Source organism: Mytilus californianus, unplaced genomic scaffold (genome assembly GCF_021869535.1).
Source record: "Mytilus californianus isolate M0D057914Y unplaced genomic scaffold, xbMytCali1.0.p SCAF_2, whole genome shotgun sequence".
Taxonomy (NCBI): domain Eukaryota; kingdom Metazoa; phylum Mollusca; class Bivalvia; order Mytilida; family Mytilidae; genus Mytilus; species Mytilus californianus.
The window spans coordinates 53,521,878-53,533,829 of record NW_026262668.1 but is presented as its reverse complement, the minus strand read 5'-3'; the positions used below and the strand labels follow the sequence as shown (position 1 = coordinate 53,533,829).

General features: G+C 31.8%; 1 long non-coding RNA gene across 1 annotated transcript; it reads right to left on the bottom strand.

Moving 5' to 3' along the window:
• Positions 1-8,104: 8,104 nt before the first annotated feature.
• Positions 8,105-11,737, bottom strand: LOC127730027 (uncharacterized). The gene is made up of 3 exons (XR_007994934.1): positions 11,298-11,737; positions 10,700-10,834; positions 8,105-8,417 (listed from the first exon to the last, which is right to left on the bottom strand). It is a non-coding gene; the product is annotated as an uncharacterized LOC127730027 (long non-coding RNA).
• Positions 11,738-11,952: the final 215 nt, after the last annotated feature.

The window sequence follows — 11,952 nt, the reverse complement described above, 5'->3', positions numbered from 1 at the left end:
GCATAGTCAGCTATAAAAGGCCCCGAAATGACAAATGTAAAAACAATTCAAACTAGAAAACTAATGGCCTGATTTATGTACAAAACAATGAACGAAAAACAAATATGGTATACAACAACAAACGACAGCCACTGAACTACCTGCTCCTGACTTGGGACAGACACATACAGAATGTGGCGGGGTTAAACTAGTTTGCCGGCGCCAACCCTCCCCTAACCTGGGACAGTGGTCTAACAGTACAACATAAAAACAAACTATAACATCAGTTAAAAAGGGCTTAACTCCCCAGATCGATACAAAGCAAAACAAAAACACATGAGTGGCAGGGTACTTATACCTATCCACAACAAAAAAGACACTAAGTACAGATCTGAGAGTACTCGAAGTTACTGACAGCTAGTCCAAAGCCAATAACAACTAATAAAAAAATCATGCATGCATCTAAGAATTTATTAAAAACATTTCCCATTACATAATGTATATAACAATATGCGAGATATATATATTTTAAACAGAAATAAACTAATTCAGAATTACATAGGATGTAAAAGAGGCGACGATAAGTGCAGTTGGAAGAGACAAGAAAAATATGTCCAGTAATACAAGTTATATTTTAAAAAGAAAGCGATAACGAAAATCTTAAAAGATCATTCTGAGTGCATCATTTGACATGGCAAAACGAAATATTTTTTTTCGTCGAATAAGCGTTGTTAACTTAAGGAAACGAACGAAAAGTTCCCTAACAAAATGTGTAATCGGTCATTTTTTACTTTAACAATAACTGTGTCCCATGGTGGTTGAATAGCGTCTGCATGTTCTTAGATACTATATCATAATATGTGTGATGTTTACTATAATGGCAAGTTAGTTGGTACATATCAAGTTAAATTTTCGTAAAAATAGTATTAATATCAAGGCATCTATAAATGAATACATATGAAAATATTTTTTAAGATTGTAACATTTTAGAATTTCACAATCCTGCATCAATATGACACAGTGTACAAGTTCTGAATGACTCGACAATATAAATAAACAATTCAAAAAATTATATATTGATATAGATTTCAAATCCGCCAAAATTTTAAATAAAGGATCTACCACATTTAAAAATAAATATAACAAATAAATAGTATGCTTAATGTATTTCATCATAAGTTCCCGTTCCCAGTAAAACAAAACATAATCCCATTAAGAAAATAAAAACTTGTAAGCCGAGATTCGAAGCGCAGAAAATAAAGGAAGTACTAAGATCCATTGTAGTTTTTATACTGACATCTCCATGCAGTGATCCATAAATGATTGTAGAGAAAAACGAACAAAAACCTAAAAAAACAACAACATAAAAATCATTAATTCTTTAAAAGTAACAATAGCCTCTATAAATTTTAACATATCACTGTCTCTCCGTCTGTTTTCTTTTACACAATGTGCACGTGTTTCAGTTTGTCAAGTTTGCTGAAACCCGAGAGTTGATTGACTTATAGACACTTTGACGTCATACATAGACTTCTCCTTTTGGCAGTAAAACCCTTGCTAAAGCAGGGTGTCCGTTTGGCATTGCAGAATTTCAAAATACGCAGCCACTTCCGGTTAGAATAGGTACCTTAAATCGGATCTCTCGTGTAGATTGAGTGTCACACTCTTTGTACGTTAAAGAACCATAAAAACAAATATGTGAGTGAGTCACAAGGCTGTTACAAGACAAAACTGCTGTCCCTTTCCAACATGCCCTCATTTTCCAGTCGCAGTCCAAATTTCCCGCGAGTCATACCGGTCGACCGTTCTCGCAAAACCAATGTAACGCATAAATTGTTAAATTGTTCTCGTCCTGAATATAAATGCAATATTTACCACTGGACTTTAAGCAAAGACCAATCAATCTTATTTGGTGTCACCGATAATGGACATTTTACAGTGAAATATTGATGGAAGTTAGCTGCTTTTCGATTGCTTCAATTGTTAGAATTGTCGTCTTAGAGATATGTGACTTTAAGCTAAAAGGCATGACCCATGGCCATTTCCATTGTATTTTATTCTTAACCTAACTTTTGTCGTAAGTATCAAAAATGCAATCAATCTTTCAGTATACACTTTTATTTTACCATCATTTTTTTTGGCAGCCAGTTTACTTAAATAAAATTGATTTTCTATCTTTTTATCAAATAATTTCATTTTAAAAGACACCTTCGAGTATTAAAAATTCGTCTTATATTGATTGTATTGAAATTTTTTCAATATAATATTTAGCTAACTAGTCTTGATGTCCGAAAGCTAGTAAATGGCACTCGCATTATCGCAAGTGATCGCCTATAAATTAATAACTTTAAAAGACCTTTTCAAATAAAAAGTATATCTTAAAATATATTTTTTTGATCTTTAAGGACAAATTAAGACCACGCAATTTGTCATTCACTTTTTGGTGAAAATGGAATTATGTAACAATTGAGGAATATGTATACTTACATCCACTGCACGAATATGACCGTTCGTGTAAAAATCGTTCAACATGACTGTTTAAAAACGTGATTTATATGGAAATTGCCAAACAGACAAGAACAAATTCGATAATGAATTGACATTAAAACCTTACCAATAATTCCGGTCAAAATAGTAGACGCTTTGTAAACTGGATGTATCTTGTATACTGTACTGATGATTGTTGCAAATATTCCAAAAAACGCAACACTTTCAATAATTAAAAATACACGTGTAGCACCAATAAAATCTGTAACAAAAAAGTTGAAAAAAATGATAAGAGAAAGGGAGGTAATATGTATAATTTTATGATGTTAGAATATAGAAATTTATTTATTTTACATGGTGCAGGGGATAATGGGGTATACATATTGAGACGATTTTTTGTACCATATCTTAAATATATGTAGACCTCCACTTTCATTGATAAGAATGGTTTATTGATGTGCACAAACATATTAAAACTTCAGACTGCTTTGTTATTCAATTTCTAATAGACAAATCGACGAACTAATATTTTTCTGAATTGTAAGGATTCTAAGCTTTGACCTACTTACTACAGAATTACTACAGGGATAGGTACAAAACTCGGCTCTTATTAATGCTCACTCCTTACACTCCACAATTTTTTTTCTGTGACATTTTAATCCAGAAAAGGGCGTCGGACGCATGAAATTCATAAAGGCTGTTTTCATTTTTACAGCACTTGGTCGATCCGAGGGTATCACCAGCTCAGTAGCTGAGTGCCTTCGGTACTGTCATGAGTTATAACAAACCTTTCTTAAATTGTCCGTTGATAAATTTTGAAATTATTAAGAAACTAAGGTTTGAATTCAACTCCCTCATGCGAAGACTCAAGTTAAACTTTATTAGCTATTTAATATTTTATGTCATTTTTGGTCATATAGCTCTTCAACTGTTTCGGTTCTACATTCTTGGCTCTCAAATAATTGCTTGTGGGCGTTCATGATGAATGAAAACCACGGAAAGCGCTGCGGACGCATGGAATTCAAAAAGTATTGTTTTCATTATTCGATATAATTAAAATTTGGAATTTTTCAAGAAACATTCAAGGAGTACAGGAAGTTGAGTGAAAAATAATATGACGTAATTTGCAATTTACTAACTAACCTTTATAGCCTTTATAGCCTAAAATATCATCAAGATTCCCACAACACAAAGATGTTGTAAATATGATAAATAATTATGACTAGTTAATAACAATTATTTTTATTGACAAAATTTAATTAGAAAAAAGAACATTACACACAAGATAATTTTTTTTAAGGTTTAACTCATGAGTATAGTATAAAATAATCCCATAAGACAATAATAATCTGTAAGCCGAGATTCAGCGCACAGAAATACAAGAAACACTCAGACTCGTCATAGTTCTACTGACATTACCATGTCGTGCTCCATGGAAAGTTATGGACAAGAAAGTAAAAAAAACTAAAAGCAACATTCCAAAATTAATTTTATAAACGAAAACATTATAGCACTCTGTCAAATGGAATAAATAAACAAGAAAGGGTACAAAAATCATCAAAACAATGTCAACTGAGTGAACGTATAATGGCATATCAACTATCTGTCAGTCTGTCTGCCCGTCCAAACTGAGTTTAATTTGCCTTAACCGATAAAATAGTGCATGAAATTTTAACATTATAGAAAAACTTGCGTAGGATTGTAACGATTTTCAGACTGTCGTTTTGGAGTTGTGGGAATTTTATTACATGGGGGTAAAGATGTATAACTAATTTACCCTCACAAATTTTAACCGTCTTTTTGTAACACTTTGCATCGAGTGTCATTTTGATAAAACGAATATATTCATATCTGTGAAAATTCATAGCTTTTACTTTCAATATATATTTTTTTTAATTTTGCTAAGAATGTCCTTTTCGCTCAGTTTTTTCGAATAGTAAAATTTGTCAAATTCCATCGAAATAGCAGTTTTTAGTAATCTTTAGACCTTTTGTCATTTGTTCAAAAATACGTCACAGTGTTGTTTAAACCCAAAGCTGAGATATTGAAAATTTTAATGAACTAATGTCAAGCTACAAGTATACATGTTTTGTCTGCTGTCATGAAATATAAACGTGTTATACTGGAATAATTTCCATCAGGTACTTTCGTTTACCCCTCCCCTCAAATGAGACTAACTATCCATAAAACATGAGGAACCTGCAACCCTCCGTCGTTTTTTAACAAGAATATACTAGTAATTTATAAAATGAATATTCATGGTAAAATATATAATTCCAATCGTTCCAATACATAATTGCCATTTGGCCTGTACGAAATACGAAAATACCTTCGGGTATGAAGTCTACACAATCATTTACATTAAAACACATTTGACATACATTAACTGCAAAGACCAATATTGCCTACATATATACAAAGGTTGAGGATATGTCTTGAATCATATACCAACTTATACTGCTAAAATAACTAGGTCCAATTTGTAAACCGGCATGCCGTAAAAACGACAAATCAAAGAATTCAACTTAAATTTATATTTTACTAATATAGGACAATAGTGTTGATTGAAAATTACACCATTCCAGGCCCTTTTGTTTTCCACATAATTAATATTACCAATTTTTAACAAGTTCCAGGTCGAATCCGATACCGATACCAATAGTATATGTCAGATGTAGTTTCAGGTTGTAGTAAGAAAACCAGGACGGGCTCAAACAGAAAGATTTTGAAAGCAGAGAAAACTGTGCACCTTGTTATCAGCATAACTTTATCATATGACAATACGAATACTAAAAATCCAGGCTAGAAATAAGGCGTAGGTACTTTAATTCAGTCACGGACCCGCGATGTCACAGGTGTGTTCTAGTATGTATGTAATGTAACGACACTTGCGACGGTCATTTGTTGTGTGAAATGTTTGTCTTTCTATTATTTATTCTTAATCGTATTAGTGTTATCTATTTAATATAAATTTTATAAGATGAATTTGAAGATGTCTACATAGATATAAGAAGATGTGGTATGAGTGCCAATGAGACAACTCTCCATCCAAGTCAAAATTAATACAAGTAAGCCATTATAGGTCAAAGAACGGTCTTCAACACGGAGCCTTGGCTCACACCGAACAGCAAGCTATAAAGGGCCCTAAAATTACTAGTGTAAAACCATTCAAACGGGAAAACCAACGGTCTAATCTATATAAAAAACGAGAAACGAGAAACACTTATGAGACTATATTTCTCTAATAAGTACAATTCTTCGTTGCTCAGTCTTTAGTTTTCTATGTTGTGTTTTGTGTTCTGTTGTATGTCTGTCGTCGTTTTTTGCCATGACATTGTCAGTTTGTTTTCGTTTTTTGCCATGACATTGTCAGTTTGTTTTCGTTTTTTGCCATGACATTGTCAGTTTGTTTTCGTTTTTTGCCATGTCATTGTCAGTTTGTTTTCGTTTTTTGCCATGACATTGTCAGTTTGTTTTCGTTTTTTGCCATGACATTGTCAGTTTGTTTTCGTTTTTTGTCATGTCATTGTCAGTTTGTTTTCGTTTTTTGCCATGTCATTGTCAGTTTGTTTTCGTTTTTTGTCATGACATTGTCAGTTTGTTTTCGACTTGTGAGTTTGAATATCCTTTTGGTACCTGTTGCCTCTCTTTTTATAGACTTGTATCGTTTTCCTGTTTGTGTAGTATCGACATATATGCAAGTGATCAAGGAATGGGTCTTAGGAATTTGACGTACATTGTGAAATAGTACATACTATCGCCAAATAGAAGACATATAAATGGATTGTGTAGAATTATTATATCTTAATTACATCAGGTCATTTATATAAGTATCTGATCTGCCTGGGTTCTTAAGCATGTAACGTGAGGGTACCCAAATTGCACCTATTTTGACAGTTTGTTCACCTACGTTTATTTATGATCCAGGCAAAAGTTTCCATTCTGGGTTTATTTTGTAGATGTATCCTTATTTACTATATAGTTCCGCCAATTTAATTTTGAATCCATATTGAATCATAGAAAAATGGGTTTGAACCGACCTCCAAACGATCCATGATTCTGTAATGAGGAGTACCCAAATTGTATCCATTCTTAAATTCACATTCTTAGAAATCAAATAACAGATGGTTTGTTTTATTTCTTCAAATATTTAGAACAATTTGAAATTAGTCCATGCTTACTATTCATTTTTTAAGAAATGGATGCTTGTAACATGTTTTATTTGCTAATTTTTAAAAGACGACTTTTTTGTGGACGTCGCATGGCGACGTTTTCATAGATTTTACTTTTTCTAGTGAATACTTCATCTGATGATATATATAGTGAAAGCTTTGTGCATATCTACATATATTTAGCTATGTTGAAAGACGTGCATAGTGTCAAATCATAAAAATACAAATTGTTTAGTCTCTAAAAAATCTTGTAAGATTTCCGCTGCATCTTTTTTTTTTGCTAAATAGGTGCAATTTGGGTACTCGGTGCAATTTGGGTACTTTGACGTTAGATGTTGGTATTCTTATAACTTCTTTTACTTCAGGACCATCTGAACTTGCACCTTATTTCTTTCTTTTTTTCTTTCTTTGTTTTATTGATGGGGATCGATTTGCTCAATCTTTTAGTTTTTTGTAGTATTTTGTGGACTGCTCTTCATCTTTTCGTCGTTCTGTTTTTATGCAATTGTATTGTTGAGTACTAGTTTACATTTTAGACTGCACATAAAAACACTATCATAATCTAGTTCACTTTTATATTTTGAACAGTTTGGGATATTCCTAATTACTCCCAACAAGTAGACTCTAAAATAGGACAGTCGCAATTATTCCAGAATTAAGTACTTGAGCCATGCAACTAGAAACAGATGAAACCGATCGTATCATCATACCGGGTATCCGGGTAAACAAACAATAAAAAAGACAAAAACGATATGTATGCAATAAAAAAAGGAATATTGTAATACGGTAACAGCGCGAAAAACAAGAAACCTATATATAATAATAACTTCTATTTAGACTTTTTCTATTTGAGCGTCACTGATGAGTCTTTTGTAGACGAAACGCGCGTCTGGCGTACAAAAGTTTAATCCTGGTATCTATGACAAGTTTAATTAGAAGTAAAAAAAACGACAGTCAGAATCGCTCTTAGATCGTTTGTATTATTAGTTTGATGAAACGGAATAATTCTCAATTAGGTCTTAATACTTTGAGGCAAAAGAAAGACTATCCCTTCAACAAATGATTTTGACAATTGATTACTAACATTTGTTTTAGTTTGCCATTGCATGAATAACGACTGTATTTTCTTGAATATGTGTGATTTACATGAAAACTCAAAAGGCAAGCGACTACTTACAGTAATATTCTACAAGGAACTATATTCCCCACAACTTTTACATCGACTTAATTTTCATGATGCAGTTGATCGACATCTCTAAGGACTTTGATGTATATAATAACATTTTACAATATTGATGATTCTATTTCATAAGTTTACATTCGGTCAAGTTTTAGGCAGGGTTAAATAATTTACATGACCAATGATTTACGAGTTAGGTCATATCTTGGGGTTAGATATCAGATATATGGAGATTGATCTGCTAACCCCTCCTCACAACCTGACTTTAATATATAAAATAACAATAAACAATAATAAATTATAATGATTAGATTTTACAACTTTCAAAATTTTTAAATGGCAAATACAGTTATTTATTGATATGACTACTGTAACATTATTTTGAAAATCTAACTTGCAAACAAAGAATTTGATCAATATATTAACACGTTAATTCACATAATCACATTAAATCCAACATAACCCAAACACGCCAATAATAATCTGTAAACCGAGATTCAGCGCACAGAATATGTAGGAAACACTCAACTTCATTGTACTTTTACTGACATCATCATGTCGTGCTCCATAAATGGTTATTGATAGGAAAGTACAAAAACCTAAAAATAAGATAAAAAGATCATCACTATATGCGAAATGGAGAAGTCAAACAAAAAAGTCCTCACATACGTCGACTGAGTGGACTATTGTAAACACTGATGTTTGTTAGTCCACTCTTTCTTAAATATGTTTTGACCGTTTGTCATGAAATTTTCCTACATATAGAAAATAGTGGAAGATATTTATTTTTCGAATGTAATGATTGTCTAAACTGTCGTTTTAGAGTATTGGGACTGAAGTTATAAAAGAAACCATGGTTATATTATGACTTAATATCAGTTTCATTGAAGAACATTTCTCTATTTGTCAGCAATTCTTCCAATTAGCCATCTAGTTAATAAAAGTATAACAATCTATTCGCTTTTTGATAATACGGAGTCGTGGTACATTAACTTAAATTGTAAAAAGGTATGTCTGTCAATCCAAATTGTCGTACGATAGCTTAGTTTTTCTTCCAATGGTTGTTAAAAATAAACATACATGTAATACTCAAATTGCTACTAAAACCCAATGTCCATTATAAGGATTGTCGGAATTTTAACGTTTGATATATGGGAAGTTTATTATGAAAAGGAACATGTTGTAAAAAATTTGTTTTTATAATATTAAAACCTATAAATTAACCTCCTATTTTTATTCTGATGATTTTTGAGATTTGTCGGTCTTGAGACAACTTTTGAGATAATTATGTCTTGCGATAACCTCAAATTTTAACAGATCTTTACCAAATATTAGCGACATGTTTATATCTATAAATACAAGACCCTTCATGTTTATAATTTACCGAACTGTCTTTATAGAATGGATACTAATAAACAGCCCGCGTGTGTGTCTTACTTAAAATCCGATTTCCTTTTACCTAGTAACCCGGTTACAAATTCAAGTTATTTTCAAGTTTCATATTTTCTATGTACTACAAAAAAAAGTAAAATAACAAAAAACACCGAACTCCAAGGAAAAACATTATATACAATCAACTAAAGCTATTTCATTTACAATGTTGACAACTCTAAGATTGGTTGTTCTCAAGTTATGGGACCTCCTTAGCGAGAACAATAACAATTTAAACCTTAAACTAATTTTGTAGGTTCAATAAAGAGAACTGACCCGGTTGCAGGGCCAGCAATTTGATCTTTCACTAGGAAAAATGAATTAATCAGGTATGTAGCAATTTTGGTACGCAACAGGTCATTTTTTATAGGATTCTTAAAAAAGAGTGTTGCAATGATTCCTTTAGATGTAAAAGGTATGGAAACCTCTTAACATAAAAAATGAAAACACCACTTTATAAATTCCATGCGTCCGAAGATATTTTATGGATCTACCTTTATCAGGAACGCTCAAAGCCGAATAATTGAAAGCCAAAGATGTATAAGAACCGAAACAGTTGAAGAGCTATATGACCGAAAAGGACATTGATAAATAGTTGAATCCATCTGAGGTCAACTTTGCCTGAGGGTGTTGAAACTTTGGTTTCTTAATAATCACCAAATAACTTAACGCTCGATCGAATATAGGAATGTGTATTTATACATCCCATTCTGCCAAAAAAGACTTCTACGGCTGGTTTAATTACTAGGATTAAGAAGTCTAATTAGTTACCATATTTCTTCTTCCATTAACATTTTTTTTAATTTCATTCATGAAAAATTTAAACCTGTTAAAAATTAAAATCCTTCATGTATACACGACATTCCTTATTATATATAATGCTTAAACATATCCGATATAAGGTTGTCAAGTCAAAAGGGTTAAGTCTGTATTTATTGTACGTATGTAAACAACCTGTTGTATTTAATAGTTAATCACTACGGAACAATTATGGTAATTCTTGGACTTCTTTCTTCCAAAAGTATAACCCTTACCAACTTTGGGCGTCTGTTTTAAGTGCGGATATAAATACGAAGCCCCGTCTGATATCATAAAATAGTGAATCGATAGAAAGCATATTAGTTTGTGAGTTGGTTTTCAACATATAGTAGTTGTTTTCTAACGAGTGTTTTATTCCATTAAACATTCTGAATAAATCTTACATGCTATTGTTTACTGTTTACTTGAACACCGATCAATGTAACCGAAACCGTAACAAAACAATAAGGATTTATTGTTCACACATCATAATTACCTTTGAATTTGTACATTGAATTTTTAACCATTTTACTGGTTGAAAGGAATTTAGATTTTAAATCAGACACACTAAGGGAGAATTGCAAAAAGAGGACAAGAACAAGAAATGACCACAACAAAATACATTCGATACTAATTTCAATTAAAATCTTACCGATAACTCCGGTTAGAAAAGTTGATATCAAGTAATCTGAATCGTTCTTGTATACTGTTTTGTAGATGGTGTAAAATATTGCAAGGAAAATTAAACTTTCAATAATTAAAAAAGCTCGTGTTGCACCAATAAAATCTAAAACAAAAAAAGTTAAGTGAAATATATAAGTTTGAAGTGCACGTATATACCAATGGATAGATAAACGGATAAAGAAATAAATTGATTGTCGAACAACGTTAGTAGTTTTAATGTAGTTAGGAACGATTTTGACAACAAAATATGGAATTTTTTTTTTTTTTTTTTTCTTTGACATATTTAATGACCCTATTAGTAAGATGTTCTGTGGCACAGATAAGAAGTAATTAATAAAGATTAAGATGTTGTACTTTTCAGCTCAGTTCTGAACATGGATGTAATATTTGCCACTGGACGTTAAGCAACTAAAAATAATCAATCCTTCTGTCGTTCAGGTATTACGCGCTGCATCAACATTTCTCTGATTTTTTTGTGGAATAATGAGAAAATGAAAGTTGTCAAGTAATGTAAGGAAAGTCAGTGATATAAATCAAGATGTGATTTGCATAAAACACTATCTCACCTTTATAACCCACAACATCATCAAGCTTCCCACAGCACGAAGATGTCCCGTTCGTGTAGCAGTAATTCCAAAGACCTTGATTGCCAATATCTCCGGACAACCACTGATCAGCAACCAAACAACCGATGAGAATAAAGAATGATATAAGTTGTAATATTATATGTATGATTTGTCCAACATCTAGTCCAGCAGTGTTTGTGATGAGTGTTTTTAATATTTCACTTAGTTTCCAATCACAACAAGAAGGTGTAGAGCTCATCTTTGATATGTATTGTTTACATGTTTGTGATCACTTCCGTGTTCTTGATCTGAGAATTTAAGTTATTTTTAGAAATTGATTGAAAATACCTGTTATTTATATCGGAAGAAATTTACAGGTGTACAGAATAGTAAGATAGTGTTCATTAAATTGGGATTTCCGTCATTATTCTAAGCACACTTATTCTGTTTTAGATTCCTAATTAAAGGTTTTTGTCCTTTTCCGCTTTCATGTAGTTTTTGTCATTTTGACGTAAATACTATTTAAGTGTTTTATGTCTAATTCGTGTATTTTAATGCGGTAAGGTTGTTACCCTCTTGACAATTTACATTATGGTCTTATAAAATTCGTCAGATTTAAATGTACATGTTTGTAGTAAAGCACAAAATGGAATGG